Consider the following 16,931-nt stretch of genomic DNA (forward strand, 5'->3'; position numbering starts at 1 on the left):
AAAATACTACTATGTCATCTGCTATTTATACTAACTACACACCTGTACAATAGAAATATCAGCCCATCTAATTTGAATATTAATAACTATTACAGCTAATAATTAAATTTAAAAGTAATTAATTCATAATAATTTGACTTTTATTCAATAAAATAGTGATAGTACATTCATTCATAAAATTAATTTCAAAGAATATTTATCAGAAAAAAGATTTTAAAGAAAGTATTTTAGAATTTATTCTGGTAGCGAGCGCGAGCGACTTTTTTTTTTTTTTTTTTTGAGTAAATCAAGGGAGATAATTCGAACGCGTAATTTAGTCGGAATGAACAATAAAATCCGTTACGAGAAAAAATAAACATATTAATTGAGGTGGTCCTTTTTAATGGTGGGAAAAATCCTGCTCCCTTAAAAGGGGAACTCTGGATTGAGACAATAATTAAGAATACTTCAAGTCTTAAACGATTTCCCCTTCACTAGTTGAGGACAGTATCAGAAAAAATACTACATTTTGCTTAGTTAATGTATATGATAACGCCCTTCCTTTGCTAGTTCTCTTTCTCGACTGGTGATGACGATTATATTTTTTTAAAGTGAGTTTCCATTTTGATGTCTCATGGTTTAAATAAAAACAAGTTATTTAAAAAAAAAAAAAAAAAGTAAATGTTACCTTAGGTTTGTTATACACATAGATTCGAAAATGCTGCCCCCCCCCCAAAAAAAAACAAATATATAACAAATAAATGTTATCAAAGGCAAGATAATTTACTTTTCTACATAACTGAATAAGTTTTTAGTGTTTTTATTTAATGTAAAATGTTTATTCTGTTAAAAAAATCATAGTGTTTATCGGTATATTTGAAAACTGCTGAAACTTTGGGAAAATGAGTGATAACTAAAAAATTATACAAAATCCTGTTACAAACTCACTCAATATATGTAACTGTGACATAGGCTGAGATATATTGAGTGAGTTTGTAACAGTATTTTGTATAATTTTTTTAGTTTGAACTCATTTTCCCAAACTTAACGTATTCAACAGAGACCTCGCCGCCAGTTGTCTTTTTCAAATATATCGATAAACACTGTATGATTTTTGTACCGAATAAACATATTAGGTGCTTCTACATTATTGGCATGAGATTTTGTAGTCGATAAATGGAGTTTTCAGATAAAAAACAATAGTTTTAACCGATTTTTTTGTCAATTCTAATAAATTACAATGGTAGCTTCCAAATGTAATCTCCAAAAATACCGTTAGGGCTTACAACATGGCCGCCAAAGAGTCACGTGATCCGGTTGATCCAAAACATGAATAGCCGTATTACGAAACCGGAAAACGCAAATTTAAAGTAAACTTTGACAAACAAGCATAATAATTAAGTACAAAAACAGTTTTTCAATATCATAATAATAAATAATTTATTTAGAATGGTCATTTAATTTTTTGTTGAGAAACAATCACAGTTTGTTTGTTTTTTAAAACAGTGTTTATAAAAAATATTTTATTCAGAGTTTTTCATAAAAATGGTATTTAAAACAAGGTGTTCATTTTTTTTAAGATGTAATGTTATAAAAATATGATGTAAAAAAAAACAGTTTATATTTTTAATTTTCATTTTATAAATTTAGACAGAATAGATGGAGGCGATGCAACAAATTAGCTCACAAAATTTATTTGGGCCGACTTTTTCACGCCACATAATTTCATTTAAATATGAAGTGAAGTGAGCCTTTGATGTACCGAATTGACAACGAAGTTTTTTCTTCGCTCGCATCCACGTATTTTCAATAAGTTGAGTATTTATAGTCGCGTCGTTAGGCTCCACAAAATTTCTTTCGTGGACAACAACATCGTGGCTGTAAATACCAAAGTCAATGTCTGCTACGGTTGCATAAGCGCTCCACCCATCGCTTATTATACGAGTCCCGGGTAAGATCCATTGGCGAATTATAGGGACCAGAGTTTCACGTTTTCTGTCTGGAACCTCGATCAAAAGGCAATTCTTAGAGCCTCGTTCGATGGCGCTGAACACCCAATGGCTACGTCGGACAGTTCTTCTGTGATATTTCCGAGGGTAAAAATGGCTTTCATCAATTTCAACCTCTTTTGGGGTCCAGGTCTCATCTACACCCCCCAATTGAATTGGGTTTTGTTCAATGTACTGAGTGCACACTTCCCTCAAAAAGTTGCACCAGTCGCTCACTGTGTTGGCACTCACCTCACTTTCTGTTGCCATAGTTTTTTGTGGAAAATCCATGCTCCACATATACATAATTATTACAATGGTTCTTAGATTGAGGTTGCTTCTTTGAAAAAAAGAGTTTGTTCTAATTGTATTACGATATCCATCGTTTCGGCAACGCCATCTCCAACCATCCTTGGATTCGGAATATCGAGCCAACACGCATGGTGACCCACAAATTTGACAATTGCATGAATTGGCTATCAGACGTCTCTGTGCAAGCCATGTCAATATGTGCACGTCATCTGGCATTGCTAACATTAGCCGAGACAATGTCATAGTTTCGCCAAGTATAGCGTTATTGTCATGAACACGAGGAACGAGGAACAAGGGTGATACGTTAAGGGCCATTGATACATTGATATTTTTGTAATTCTCTGAGGTAGGTAGCAGTTCCAATTTCAGGAATCGTCGTGGTTCAATTCCAGGAATTGTCATGGTTCAATTGTGTTCCGTCGACCATGACCACTTGTTTGTTCTGAATAAAATACTTTTTATAAACACTGTTTTAACTAAAAACAACCTAAGATTGTTTCTCAAAGTTTGCCTATTTTTATAACAACATTATATCAACAAAAAATTAAATTAATAAAAATTAAATAAATAATTAAATTAAATTAAATACAAACAAATTGTGATTGTTTGTCAAAGTTTGCCTTCAAGGCTGCGTTTTCCATTTGCACGATTCATGTTTTGGATCAACCGGATCACGTGACTCTTCTGGCGGCCATGTTGTAAGCCCTAACGGTATTTTTGGAGATTACCCTTCCAAATTATGCAGTCGAAATTACCTGAATATTACTGAATTATTTAAAAAAAAACAACTTTAATCGTGAAAAATTGTCGCCATCTTTGTTTAATTCGAACAGAAAATTACCTCCCTGTTGAACTCTCCTGTGTTTTACGATCGTTTTCCTCAAATTCTATTTTTTATTTTCTTTAATAAAAAATTTCTACCTTATCAATTTTCGTAATTTTTGGGTATAATCAAAATAAGTAGATACCATTGTTTCCATGTGAAATTCAGTTTTACGATTTCCGAAAATCTCATCCCAATTCTGTAGAAGCACCGCATTTTACATTTAAACACTAAATACTTATCTAGTTCGGTAGAAAAGTAACTTATCTTGCCTTTGATAACATTTATTTGTTATATAATTGTTTTTTTTTTGTTTTTTTTTGACAACTTTTTCGAATCTACTTGTATAATAAAACAAACCTTGAATCTGATATTCAAACCCGTCGCTAATTTACTGTTTGCATTGTATTAACCCTTGGATCCTGAGACTATTTTGCGCCATTTCACCGCCTTTGTTTATGCTACGCTCAAGGTAGCAGTTTCTAAATGAAATGTGCGTACACACGCGTAGTCAAATGACATTTCACAAGGCGCATGAATACATGGCAGCCATTTTAAATTATAAGAAATACTTTTCATAAAATAAAAAAAATAGTTTTCACCTCATTTAATAGTAAAAATAATACTGTCAGTAAGTTTTCACGAGCAGTTTTTACAAAAACATATTTTTATGTTTTTCGTTCTTTTTGGGGAGGTGTATTCAATTACAGAACTTGTATAGCTTAACAGGTGCTTCTGCAGTTTATTAAGCCTTTTTTCCGTAAGTAATGCGCCGACATTTACTCAGTACCCCTCGCCCTCCCCCCAAAGAACGAAAAACATAAAAATGTTTTTGTAAACTGCTCGTGAAAACTTTATTTTTTAAATTAATTAAAAAACATTAAAAACTATGTAACAACGCAAAAAAACCCCCAAAAAACAAAATGAACCTCAGTTTTTTTTGTTTTTTTTAACTTTCAATTTATTTAAAGATTCCTCCGCGATATGACAAATCACTTTACTATGCGCGTGCATGCGCAAACGCATCATGAAAGAAAACTGCTACCGTGCACTCGTGCGTAGCGTTAACGAAGGTGGTGAAAAGGTACAAAATAGTCCCATGTCCAGGGGTTAATACCATGCAAACGGTAAATTTGCGATTGCTTTGAATACCAGATTCACTGTCAGCGACCCCAAAAACCACTAAAATAACAAATTAGAGTGGTCGTGTTCTGTTGTAGTTAAAGGTAACATTTACCAAAAATACTTTAACTAAATGACTAAAATAGGAATTTACTTGACAGTGAAGCATATTTACCTATCCAAACCTCTTTTTGTTTTGAAAGTTGTAGACTCTTTGATAACGGCCTCGAATTATCAGGTTCTTTACTCAAAAACTTTGTGTCTTTTTTTAATTTATTTATTTTTTTTTTTTCGCCAAAACATCGGTACTCTTACATAATTTGACCCGAATTCTCGTGAATTCTCGTCAAGCATGGATCGGGCGAGACCGGCAATCATCTGTGTCAGCAGCCGCAAGCATTGTTCAAATGTTGAAATGCTAACTCAACTTTTTATTTTATTTATTTAAATTTTTTTTTTCTGTTATATTTTTAGTAATTTTTAAGGTGATATTAAGGGGTCGGGGGTGACTTTTTATTTTCTGATTAGTTAGTTATTTATTATTTATCATTATTTTTAATTGAATTTTTGGGAGTTTGATTAGCCAAAGAAAAAGCAATATCCAAATGGGAGCAGATGACATTCGAATTGGAAGAAAGCGACTAAACCAACAACAAAAAAAGAAAAGCTGACAAAAAATATATTTTCAAACTCGACAAACAGAAAAATGACAAGCAAGAAAATAAATCTATACATGTTAGAAAAAGAAATGAAAACATCGATACAGACAATCTCATATTGTCAGGAGAAGAAATTGCTGTTCCCCAAAAATGAGGTGCAAAAACACAAATGTTTACTTAAAAAAAGATTGTGTGTAAAGGATGGTTTCTCCTGAAGACGTACAAATGGTCAGTGCCACCAAAAGAACTTGACTGAAACAAAAAGTCTTAAAAATAAAAAAAATATATAAAAAATCGGTTACAAAAAAGGGTACTCCTGCAGTATTTTACCCACCGATTTCACGATCTTAGCCGAGCGTTGACGAACGCTTTCAGCGTTAACGCCGACGAAAGACGAGAATTCGAAGCTACGGTGCAAGAACGCTAAAAGTATGTGAATAGCAACAACATTACAAGGAAAAGATATTACACACACACACAACAAAATGGATAAAATTAATACAAAAAATTTGGATAAAATAAATCACAAACACTTACCGTAAGTTTTTTTAAAGTAAAATAAATTTATTTTGTTGAATATTTTTTTTTTTTGGTTCATTTTGTTTTCCGATAGCTTTTTTTTTGGGGGGGGGTAAGCAACAGTAATAAACACTTCAATGTTTTTTTTTTGTGTGTTTTTAACAAAACGTTATTAAACAGTAACAACAATTTTTTTTTTTTTTTTTTTTTTTTTTTTCAGTAATGTTTGGGGGGGGGGAACAACAATTACTGTTTATCTTTAGTTCCGACTGGAAGATTTTCTACTGACTGTAGAGAGGCAAAGTAGGGAGCAAAGGGTTTTCAGAGGATGTGGAAAGAAGCTCCTTCCCAAACCGGGTAGCCTTCCGCGATTTGATTTATTATGGAGACAAAAGGGTTGTGTCCAAATTTTTGTCTCCACATAAATTCGCATAAATATGTTTCCAACACTCCCGGTTTTTTTTTTTTTTTTTTTATCGCTAAATTAAATAGCTGAAATGAAAGGCTGTGTATTTTTACTTTGAACAATAAAATAACTGAAATGAAACGCTATGTGTGTAATTTCAATGAAAATTATTCGTCTGCTGCGCGTTCGTTTGAAGCGCCCTGATTGGCTGATAGAGTATCGTACCGCTCTCGCCATGTTCCGGCGTTTTCCGACGGATGTCGATCAACGCTCGGCTAAGCTCGTGAAATCGGTGGGTAAAATACTGCAGGAGTACCCAAAAAAGAAAACAAAACAAAAACTTGTACTTACATCTAACAATTATTGCGGTTAAAAAAATCTTTTCTTGGAGAAAAAACAAACAAACCTCCTTGTGATAAATATTTTGAAAAAAAAAAAAAAAATTAAATACTAAAATGAAATAAACATATTTTCATTTTTCAATGTAGTTATTTTTTGTTATTTTTGATTATTTGCATTTGTATTTTTTCCGGTTTATTTATTTATTTATTATTATTATTTTTTTTTTTTCATTAGTCTGCGTCTGTTACAACGCTGCTCGGCTGACACCGATAATTGCCGGTCTCGCCCGATCCATGATTGACGAGAATTCACGAGAATTTTGGTCAAATTATGCAAGAATACCGAAATATCTTATCGTTTTTAATAAAAATAATTATTCATGAAAAGCAGTTTCTATAAGTTTAAAGAAAATTCAAAAAAAGTTACAAACGGTCGGACATTATAGGTCACGTGATGTACCTATTTATTATGCCTCCCCACGGGACAGAGTTAGACACCAGGGTCGTTTTTTAACGTGGAGAAAAGGTACAAAAATAAAAATTGTCTCAGCCGTGAAGGATTTCTCCTCCACCGAAAGAGAACAAGAAATAGAAGTGCAGCATCTGAAGAACAGATGGTATTTATTTGCTCCCCCACTGAGCAAATTAGGCACAAGGCCGTTTTTAATGTGAGGTAAAAACCAGCTCCCCTAAAAGTAGGCAAAAAGGGGGCACTCTGGTTACCAAAAATAATAATTGTCCCAGTATAGAGGGTCTCCCCTCCATTGACTGGTACAAACTATCTTAAGTGCAGCATCTGCCGGAACAGATGGTATTTATTTGCTCCCCCACCGAGCAAATTAGGCACAAGGCCGATTTTTAATGTGAGGAGTGAAGGGAGGGGAAGGGAAAAAGGGGACCAGCTCCCGAGAGGTGGGAAATGGGAGCTGGTTAATGGTCAGGCATGTGGGGTTGCCCCCACATCTGGTCTTTGCTAGTCATAGCTAGTCATAGCTAGTCATAGCTTGCAGCATCTGCCGGAACAGATACTACACTTTGATCTTGGACAAAAGGCCAAGTACGTGATGTAAGCAAAAGGGGAAGTAACTCAATTAAAACAATTTGTATCATACAGAATTTATTCAGAAAACAAAAATAAACATGCCGAATATACATAATTTGTGATTTAAAAAAAAAAATGACTTTTTTTGAAAACTTACCGGAAATCACTTTTCCGAAATTGGCATAAGATTTCCGAGAAATTGAAAACTTAATTACCTCCCCTGTTAACGCTCAAAATTCAAATTGGTAGATTCTCAAATGAAATCGCTAGATTTTACAAATGTTTTTTTTTTCATGAATAATTAATTTTCTACCTCATCGTTTTTCGTAATTTTTTAATATGTTGCTATTTGAAACCTAACAATTACGTAGGTACCATTTCTTTTACTTGAAATTCATTATCTTTTTTTGTTATTATAATATAGAAGCACCAAAATTTTAATAAAATAAGGCTTTAAGTATAGAAAGCTTACTTGATTTTTGTAAATGTGTAGTTTAGCGGCGTAAATTATTTGACTAACAAAAAAATTATAAAAACTATTTATTTTTATATGAAACACATTATTAGACACACAGGCTGAAATAAAACCAGACAATTTTTTTTTAATTATTTTTCATCATTCTTTATTAGACTAAATGTACGACATTCGAGGCCACCATATTGCTTTTAAAATTTGGCCTTTCTAAGGTAAAATTTAACCTTTTTTATGCTCTTTAATGGAACTATGTTTTTGGCTGCGATATTTTTTTTAATGAAGGCACAAAAAGGCCAAATCTGTCAAACTTTAGAAAGGCCAAATGTTAAAAGCAATATGGCGGCCTCGAATATAGTACATTTAGACTAATAAGTGATGAAAAAATAATAAAAATCACATTTTTTTTTCTGGTTTTATTTCAGCCTATATAATGTGTTTTATATAAAAATAAATAGATTTCATAATTTTTTGTTTGCCAAATAATTTACGGCACTAAACTACACATTTACCTTAATTTTTTTCGACAGTCATTTAAAATCATCTTTTTTTTTAAATTATAGGGAGTGTTTCTTAGCTCCGTTTTCATCCAAATTCTTTTGTAAAGTAATTTTTTAATCAAACTATAATTAAATGTTTTAATCAAGACCATTCAAACAATATTTGTTGCAGAGGGGCAAAAAGTATGAAGGTGCCGATCGATCGAATAACTAATAAATAGACACAAGACAAAGAAAATAACAGCAAGAGCCAAAAAAGATGACAAATACAGATAATCTGTTCAAGACGATGTGTATTATGTTTTATTTTTACCAAAACAAAGGTAAAATGTGTGGTAGTGAGTTTAGGATCAGCTGGAGCAAGTACGGGCATCTTGTGAGGTTGATATTCTTGGATCTTTGAGGTATGAACCTTAGTGGGCACTGGAACAGTTAGCTGGACGCCAGTGGCACTGGTATGGACAGTTAGACGTCAATAGACACTGAAAAGAATAGCTGGACGTCAGTGGGTATTGGAACCAGTAGCTGATGGCTGGAAGCACTAGAACTGCATGAATGAGCTGGGACAGCAGGAGTAAGCTGGGGAGCTACTGAAGTGAGCTGGAAGCATCGATCGCTGCAGGAGTAAGCTGGAGTGGCTGGAAGAGCTGCAGGAGAAAGCTGGATTCGCTGGAAGCTGGAGGAGTAAGGTGGGGGTCACTGGAGGCTGGAGAAGTGGGCTGAGAGCTACACAAGTGAACTGGGGCACTTGTCGCTGCAGGAATAAGCTGGAGTAACGAAGTGAGCTGAAGTTACAATTAATAATAAGTAAAGAACATGTTATATTAATGTGGTTTTCATATTTGAGTAAAAGAAAATAATTTAGCGGGGGGTGGAGGTTTTCAAATTAACACTAGGTACGGGCAAAAATGACAAAATAAAGATGGGGGACCTAGTTTTGAAAGTCGATTGATCATAAGTTTTTTGTAGGTTTCCAACTACTTTTTGATTGTATTTGAAAGATTGGAGACTAAAGTAAATTTCCAAAGGAAAAAAAAAAAAAAAATACTTGTACACATGAAAAAAAAAAGTTATGAAAAATATTTTCATGGCGAGCTATCTAATTCAGCTAAATTTTGAACTTAAGTAAATTCATTGTAAAAATCCTTTGAAAGATAAGTATTAGTTTTCTGGATCTATTTCAAAGATAATTAGTAAATTTCTAAGATACTGAATCAAATAAAAAAAAAAAAAACTTGTTGGGACAAAAAATAGCTTAATTAGCTCCCAAAAGTGGAAAGTCTCACTTCGTTTAACCAAAAGAAAACAAAGTCCTTGACACATTGATTATACGGAAGCCTAAAATTTCAGATAGTCGAAAGGCTGTCTGAAAATGACATCAGGTAGTTAAAGGGAGGCAATGGGTGCTGGTTTTCTTTACTTTTTCTCCCAGATGTACATTCGTACATTTCTGTTATGAACGTTTGTCTAATTTTTACCATTTTTTTAATTTAATTATTTTTCAATGTTCCTGGTTTTTAATTAAAAAGAAAAGTTTTATTTTTCAAGCTTATATAAAAATTATGTTACACCGAAAGTTTCATTTTCATGCTAGTCAGAAAAATATTAGAATCGTACATATAAATATAGTTCGAAACCTGTAATTAAAAAAAAGTAGAAATAGTTTTTGCAATTATAATTTCTTTGTGTGAAAATATTAAATAAACAATGTTTAATTAAGTTATAATATTGATATTATAATATCGGTAGCTTGAGAAATGAATTTTTTCTAGTTGTATCAAATTCATTAACATGGGCTTTAGGGACTTTTTTCATAATGTTCCTATAAAAATTAAATATATTTTCTTAATTGTTACAATTTACGATGCTTTATTTTCATAAAAAAAGCAAAAATAAATTCTGGCATTTTTTTTTTTATTACTGAAAACCATAAATTTAGTAAAATTATTTTTTGTTTAAGTAAAATATAATAATACATTTCCACTAAGATTTAAATAAAAATAATTAGTTCATTATATTCCGTGATCATTATTTGTTAAATAATGAATATTTCATTAAAATTGGTTAATTTCTTGATTTTTTGGCACGTACCTAAGCTACACTATAACAGTGAAATTTGAAAGTTTGAATTTCAAAGCAAACCAATGGTCTCTTATTAATTGTCATGTTACAGCATATAAGAAATTCTGCAAAAATAAGCAGGCTCTTTATTGGATGGTTTGTCCGCCCATGAATTTGTTTGAACCAATCAAATTGCATGTTATAACTAACTGCTGAGAATATTCTTGGCGCCAAAATTATCCTTTCAGATCACCAAAATTCAAAAAGACGCAGGCTTGAATGGACTCAAATTCTCACTTGAAGCTTGAAGTAGCAAAATTACTTTGTTATTTTGTAGACGTTTTAATGCCTTATATTGGGCAAATTATTATATCCTTGCATGCTTCATGCTCTGTAGATCTATTGACTTTCTCTTTTACAAATTAATCTCTGTCAAAGATGAAATTAAGGTCTACTGTTTGACCTGCTTTGGCCGCCATTGGACTGAATCAAAGAGGACACCACGAGGCTACCTGACTTGCAGCATCCATCTTGGAAGATTTCTCAACACTTCAACCTGCACAGTTCTTCGTCAGCAGAATTTTTTCTGCCCAGTTTTTATCAAAGATGCACTATTTTTCCTTCACGGACATTACCAGTTTATAGAAGCAGATAGCTGAAGATGACGCATCTTTTGTAACTTGGATCTTTTTGCTTTAATAAAATTTACGTTGAAGTTTAAAAGGTGAGCCTGTTGTAATTCTGTTTGGTTTTTGTTATGGGGTTAAATGGTAATAAGAACACAAGAACACAGGACTTTTAGGAATAAAACATGTATTCACATATATTACAGGCAAAAGCAGGTTGAGCAATACCATTCTTCAACAGTAGGGCATTTGCACACGACCTCCTTGGCCACATACCAATCTCTGACTGGCAGCACCGGTACTCGTTACCAGAATTGATGTCACTAGAGGAAGTGACGTCATGAGATAGTCCATTAATCCCACGGAGGGGCGTCTTCAACAGTTTTCTTCCATTTTGCCAGAGGAAAAAGCCTACTTGATAATTTTCTCACAAGCAATGAATATATCCAAAAACTACGAAAAATGATAAGGTAAAAAAAAAAAAATTATTAGCGGAGACATTTTTTTGTCAAAGTTAGCGAAAATAAAATGTGGCTAAATAACTGGGAAGTTCCAAAGGGAAGTAAATAGCATGTAACTATTGTTAATTTTTGTGCAGTAACACTCATAAATATGAGCTACTTGCCTTGTTTTTAGCATAAGTGAGTTAATTCCCTTGTTATTATCTCACGTGTTCTCAAAACAATAAAATTTCAGTCATGTACACAATTTCCATTACGCCTACGCACGCTCTGTGAAGAACAAAAACAAAACTGCGTTTTCCACGTGGATGTAACAGGTGACATACCATGTAACCAGAAAACGTGACTTACTGACCAGTCAGAGACACAATAAATTAAATATTTCTGAGCCAAAAACTGACTATAAAAGGAACCCCTCCTTCGACCACGAGGCAGTCTTACCGTTCTTGGGGTTTGTCGTGACGTCGCCGTCACCAGCTCACTGCGAATATCTTGCTATCGTCGCCATTGCCAACTTACTGCAAATATCTTGATGCCATCGCCATTACCAACTTACTGCAAATATGTTGCCATTGTCGTTGACACCAACTTCCTGCGAATATCTCGCCATCATCGCTGACACCAACTTCCTGCGAATATCTCATTAAAATTGGTTAATTTCTTGATTTTTGGCACGTACCTAAGCTGTTGTCACCATCACCAACTAACTGTGAATATCTCGCTGTTGCCAATTTATTGCGAGTAACTCGCCAACATCAAGTAGACTCGTTGCTGCTGACAACGACGCCTCTACCGCTATAAATCTTTTGATTTGGTGAAAATAAAATATATATATTTAATTTTATTCAGTTGTCTGTATTTTTCTTGCAACCATACGCTTGTCTATTACACTGGTGTCAGAAGCGTACAGCAAGTTTAATATGGAGAATTACACAAGCTTCACACGGATCGAACTTTTCACCCTCATCAGAGAGCAGAAAACACTCCTGTTCAATTTAAAGACAGGGGCAACACAGCCATCCAAACATGCGGTTCGAGAAGCCATCTGGGACATCATGAAACAGCAGAAATTATTCCACCCAGGAAATGATGGAAAGCTTGGAAAGCGAGTTCAAATCTGAAAGAGTTACTTGACCAAGGTATCATTCAGCAGATGGTTGACTCGAAAACAGACTCCTCCACTTGCAAAGCACTGAAAGAATATTTGCAAGCAGCCCATAGTAGCCAAATGACGAACTTCCAGCACCTTAGTCAAGCCTGGGATCTGGAACAACAAGATGAGGAAAAATTGACGGATTTCGTGGGCCATCTGAAAAGTACTCTGAGAGAAGCAGCTGTCCAAATAAAAACCAAATATAAAAAAGACAAAAACACGGAGTTGACCATGGACGGATTTATATCTATCATAGGCGTGATGCTGATGAGTGAAAAGGTGAAGGTCTGGAATTCAAACCTCTACTCCCACCTTGTAAAGACAATGGACAACCACTACAGTGCAACCAGCATAGCCTACGAAGCCTAAAGGTACCTCGATCGCAGCATAAGAGCCAACATCACTGCTTCTCATGAAATTACATACTACACACAAAAACCACAGCAGTCACGTCAAAGAGACACGCCACTCATGCCCCCATCGCAACAACAGATGATGACCTACCATCCACAAAAGAGGATTTTTACTTTGGGCAGGACGAGATGTGATGCCCCGTTCACCCTATCCCTACACCAGCCATCACGTCTTCAACTTTCAGGGACTTGCTCACCAATCACCACTCGTCCAATCCATCTTCAACATAAACGATGTACACTCCTCTGGGATAACAATGCTAGACTTGGGATGTTCCACGTGCATCATACCTATATCGCAGTTACCCATAGAAGCTAAGAAATAAATGACCTACACCGACGTCCGAGTGAAAGGTATAAACAACAGCATCATCTGCAGGGTGGATTTTTTCTCATTGTGTAGCAGAAGCATAGCCATCACATGACATAGTTATGTCATATGATAACATTTCAGCTTACATTGATGACAACTTGGTTCATGCAAGGACATTTAATAAGTACACACACGCTTTGGAACAGCTCTTTATAGCCCTCCGAAACTTTGGATTAAGATTAAACCCTGACAAATGCCCCTTCCTCACATCTGAAGCAAAGTTTCTCGGACGTATTGTAACCAGTGAAGGTTTCAAGCCTGATCCGGAATATGTTCGAGCAATCAGAGAAATGCAACCCTTAACGCCAAAAAAGGAGTTACAAAGCCTCATCGGCTGACTGATATGGATTAGACAGTTCCTGGAGACACGTTTACAAGAACAAATCAAGTTGAACACGTTCTCAAAACTAATGGCTCCCATACACTATCTCAACAAGATCAATAAGCCATTCACCTGGACAGGGAAAGCTGACAAGTCTTCAGAAAGATCAAAGAGCGACTATCCTCGCCACCCGTCATCTCATTCCTAGACTTCTCCAAGCTTTTCACACTCACCACCGATGCCAGTGACGTTGGGTGTGGAGCAATTTCCATGCAAGAAGTTGACAGTGAGAAGAAAAACATCATAGCGGTCGCTTCCAAAACATTCAACTCTACAGAACAGAACTGGTCCACAACGGAACGAGAAGCATACGTTGTAAAATGGGCTATAACAAAATTCGACTATTTCGTTATCTTCCCTGACCATTGATCGTTGACATATCTGGTTCAAAGAGAGTTCAACAATGCCTAAATACGGAGATGGCAAGAGGAAATCTCATGTTATAAGTTTGTCTTAGAATACATTGAAGGCGAATCTAACATATGGGCTGACATACTCAGCAGAGGCTGCGGACAGAAGAAAATTAAAACTCCACATGACCCGACCCCAGCAGGCTGGACATTCGAGCTAAGTGGTTTGGAATTACACATATACATCCCATCATGGGGCCTTGGCGAGTTTAACAGTCTACAGCTCATACCCAAATCTCACACGCCACAGGACATCTGCACCCAAAAGCGTATTAGCAATGCATTCTTTGTATTCCACTCTTCATCCTCCATTCCTACAGACAGAATTTTCAACCACTTGAGCATTGCAAACAAACAACAGAAGGACGAAATCCTAGCAAAGATCATCATCACTTTTTAGTCACCCAATTCAAGTGAGCCACATATTTATCCTGGCAACCACCGACCTATGTTCTTCAAAAAGCACTTACGGCAATTTTTTCTGGAACCAGGCACCTCTGTTCTGATAAGAGACAGCAAAAACTCCCCCAAGCTGGTTGTACCATATAAACTCCGCGCCAGATACCTTTCCCAAGCACACAAGGGCAACAACCACTCAGGCATCACACACATGCAAGAGCTCATGTCTAGCTATTGGTGGGAATTCAAAAACCGTGACACTAAGGCCTATGTTGACTCTTGCGACACATGCACAAAATGTAAAGTGAACTATGGCAGACGCATCCACTGACTCATCGATCATTGCAAATGGGAACAGAGACCATTCAAAGTTATCTACATAGACTTTGTGGCAATGCCAAACTCAAAGGGGAAATGATACGTCCTGACCATTTTGGACCAATACTTCACGGCCGTACCATGTGCAAGGGACCATGCCATTGATGCTGCCCATGGATTGTACCAGTTCTTCCTTCGGCATAGGGAGATTCCTCGCATAGTATCCTAGTATCCTCTGACCAGGGCACACACTTCACAGGAGGGGTCTATAGACAATTCTGTAGCCAAATATCCATTATGCAGGAACTCCACTGCCCTTGGCAACCACAAAGTTCAGTAAACATCGAACGTCAACACTGCACAATGAAGAATGCCCTATACATGCTGTGTGAAGATAGAGGCTGTGAATGGAGACTCGTCCTTGAATCCATTGTCTTATCTATGAACGCCACGGCCAACGGTGCCACCGGTGTCTCTCTCCACTACGCAATCACTGGCTGTCACCCAAACATTGATCTGCAAACACTTCATAGAAAAGAAATCAAAGATGACTATCCAGGAGCATATGGCTTGAAGATCAATGGCCTGTTGAGACAGGTTCACCACCACGTCACTCAGGCCAACAACAAGGTTGATCACAAACTTGAGAGGAATGCAATCATCTCACTTACAAGGACCCAATACAAGTGGCCGCCAGGGTCTTACTCCATCGGCCACAGTCAGGAACGGCCCAAGCATCTCATCTACCTTGGGTGGGAAATTTCACAGTCATAAAATCAAATGATGTGCCAGGTACAAAATGAAAAGGGCAATACAGCCTGAATCCACTGCTCACATATCAGACACTTAGCCCCTCGACCACCCCACCTATGCAATAGACCCCCATTTCCCCCACCATGTACCAACCACTACCAGACGTCAAATGACCCAGCACTAACTCATGACATACATCCTACAACATTACAGGATGGCAATACGGACAGAATTCCACCCCCAGCAAGAATAACAAGAGGGCGACTCCCTGCCTGCTTCAGGGAACTAAAGACATTCCACAAACGTAGACTACAAATTTGATTGAGATCTGAAATCTTTGTTATATAACAGATCTCACTCAATTACTGCATTATCCACTCTGTTATAAAGTGTAATTGCATGTGCATTTCGCCACACATTAAAATTTCGGTCACATACAAAATTTCCATTACGCCTATGCATGCTCTGCGGAGAACAAAAACAAACTGCGTTCTCCACACGGATGTAACAGGCGACATGATCAGAAAATGCGACTTACTGACCAATCAGAGACACAAAAAATCATGAGACTGACTATGAAAGGAACCCCTCCTTCCACCACAAGGCAGTTTTACCATCCTTGGAGACTCTCGACGTCGCCGTCACCAACTTACTGTGAATTTCTCGCCATCATCACCGTCACCAACTTACTGTGAATATATCGCCATCGTTGCTGTCACCAAGTTACTGCGAATATTTCGCCATCGCCGTCACCAACTTAGTGTGAGTAACTCGCCGACATCAACCAGATTTGTTGCTACTGACAAAGATGCCTCTACCACTGTCTGTATTTTTCTTGCAACCATACGCCTGTTTATTACATTATGGATTTTTTTATTGCAAATATGGATAATTCTTTTTTCTCTATTTATGATTCTTTTCCATCAAACGTAGCATCATTGAAACACATTGGATCGTTTTTTGTTTACTGTTATCTTTGTGCAACAAAACTGTTCCCAAACCAAAACTGCTTGCATCGTGTTTTTGTCTTATTATGGTTGTGATGTGTCAAAACAATGTTTTTTAGTTTTTCAGTTTAACAAATGCGTTTTGACGGTCGTCTGTCCAATTCCATTTTTTGTAGTGGATGATTTTAAATATAATATCTTAAAAAAAAAAAATGGATATTCATTATAGCAATTCGATAAATTTCCAGGTGATTGTAATGGTGATATATTAGTTAGTGTATCTTATAGCATCTGTTTGGTTTGAATCAGGAGTCTTGCCATTTTCATCAACTGTCATAGATATTTGCATTTTTTACATACTCAGTTTAAACCAAATCTTTTATTTGTTTTAACACTTTCATTACATGTTTTAAAATTTTCGCTTTTTTTATTAGAATATCTGCTAATATTATATCTCATCGTTTATTGGAAA

This window comes from Euprymna scolopes, chromosome 21, assembly GCF_053919585.1.
Source record: "Euprymna scolopes isolate OS-2025 chromosome 21, ASM5391958v1, whole genome shotgun sequence".
Classification (NCBI taxonomy): domain Eukaryota; kingdom Metazoa; phylum Mollusca; class Cephalopoda; order Sepiida; family Sepiolidae; genus Euprymna; species Euprymna scolopes.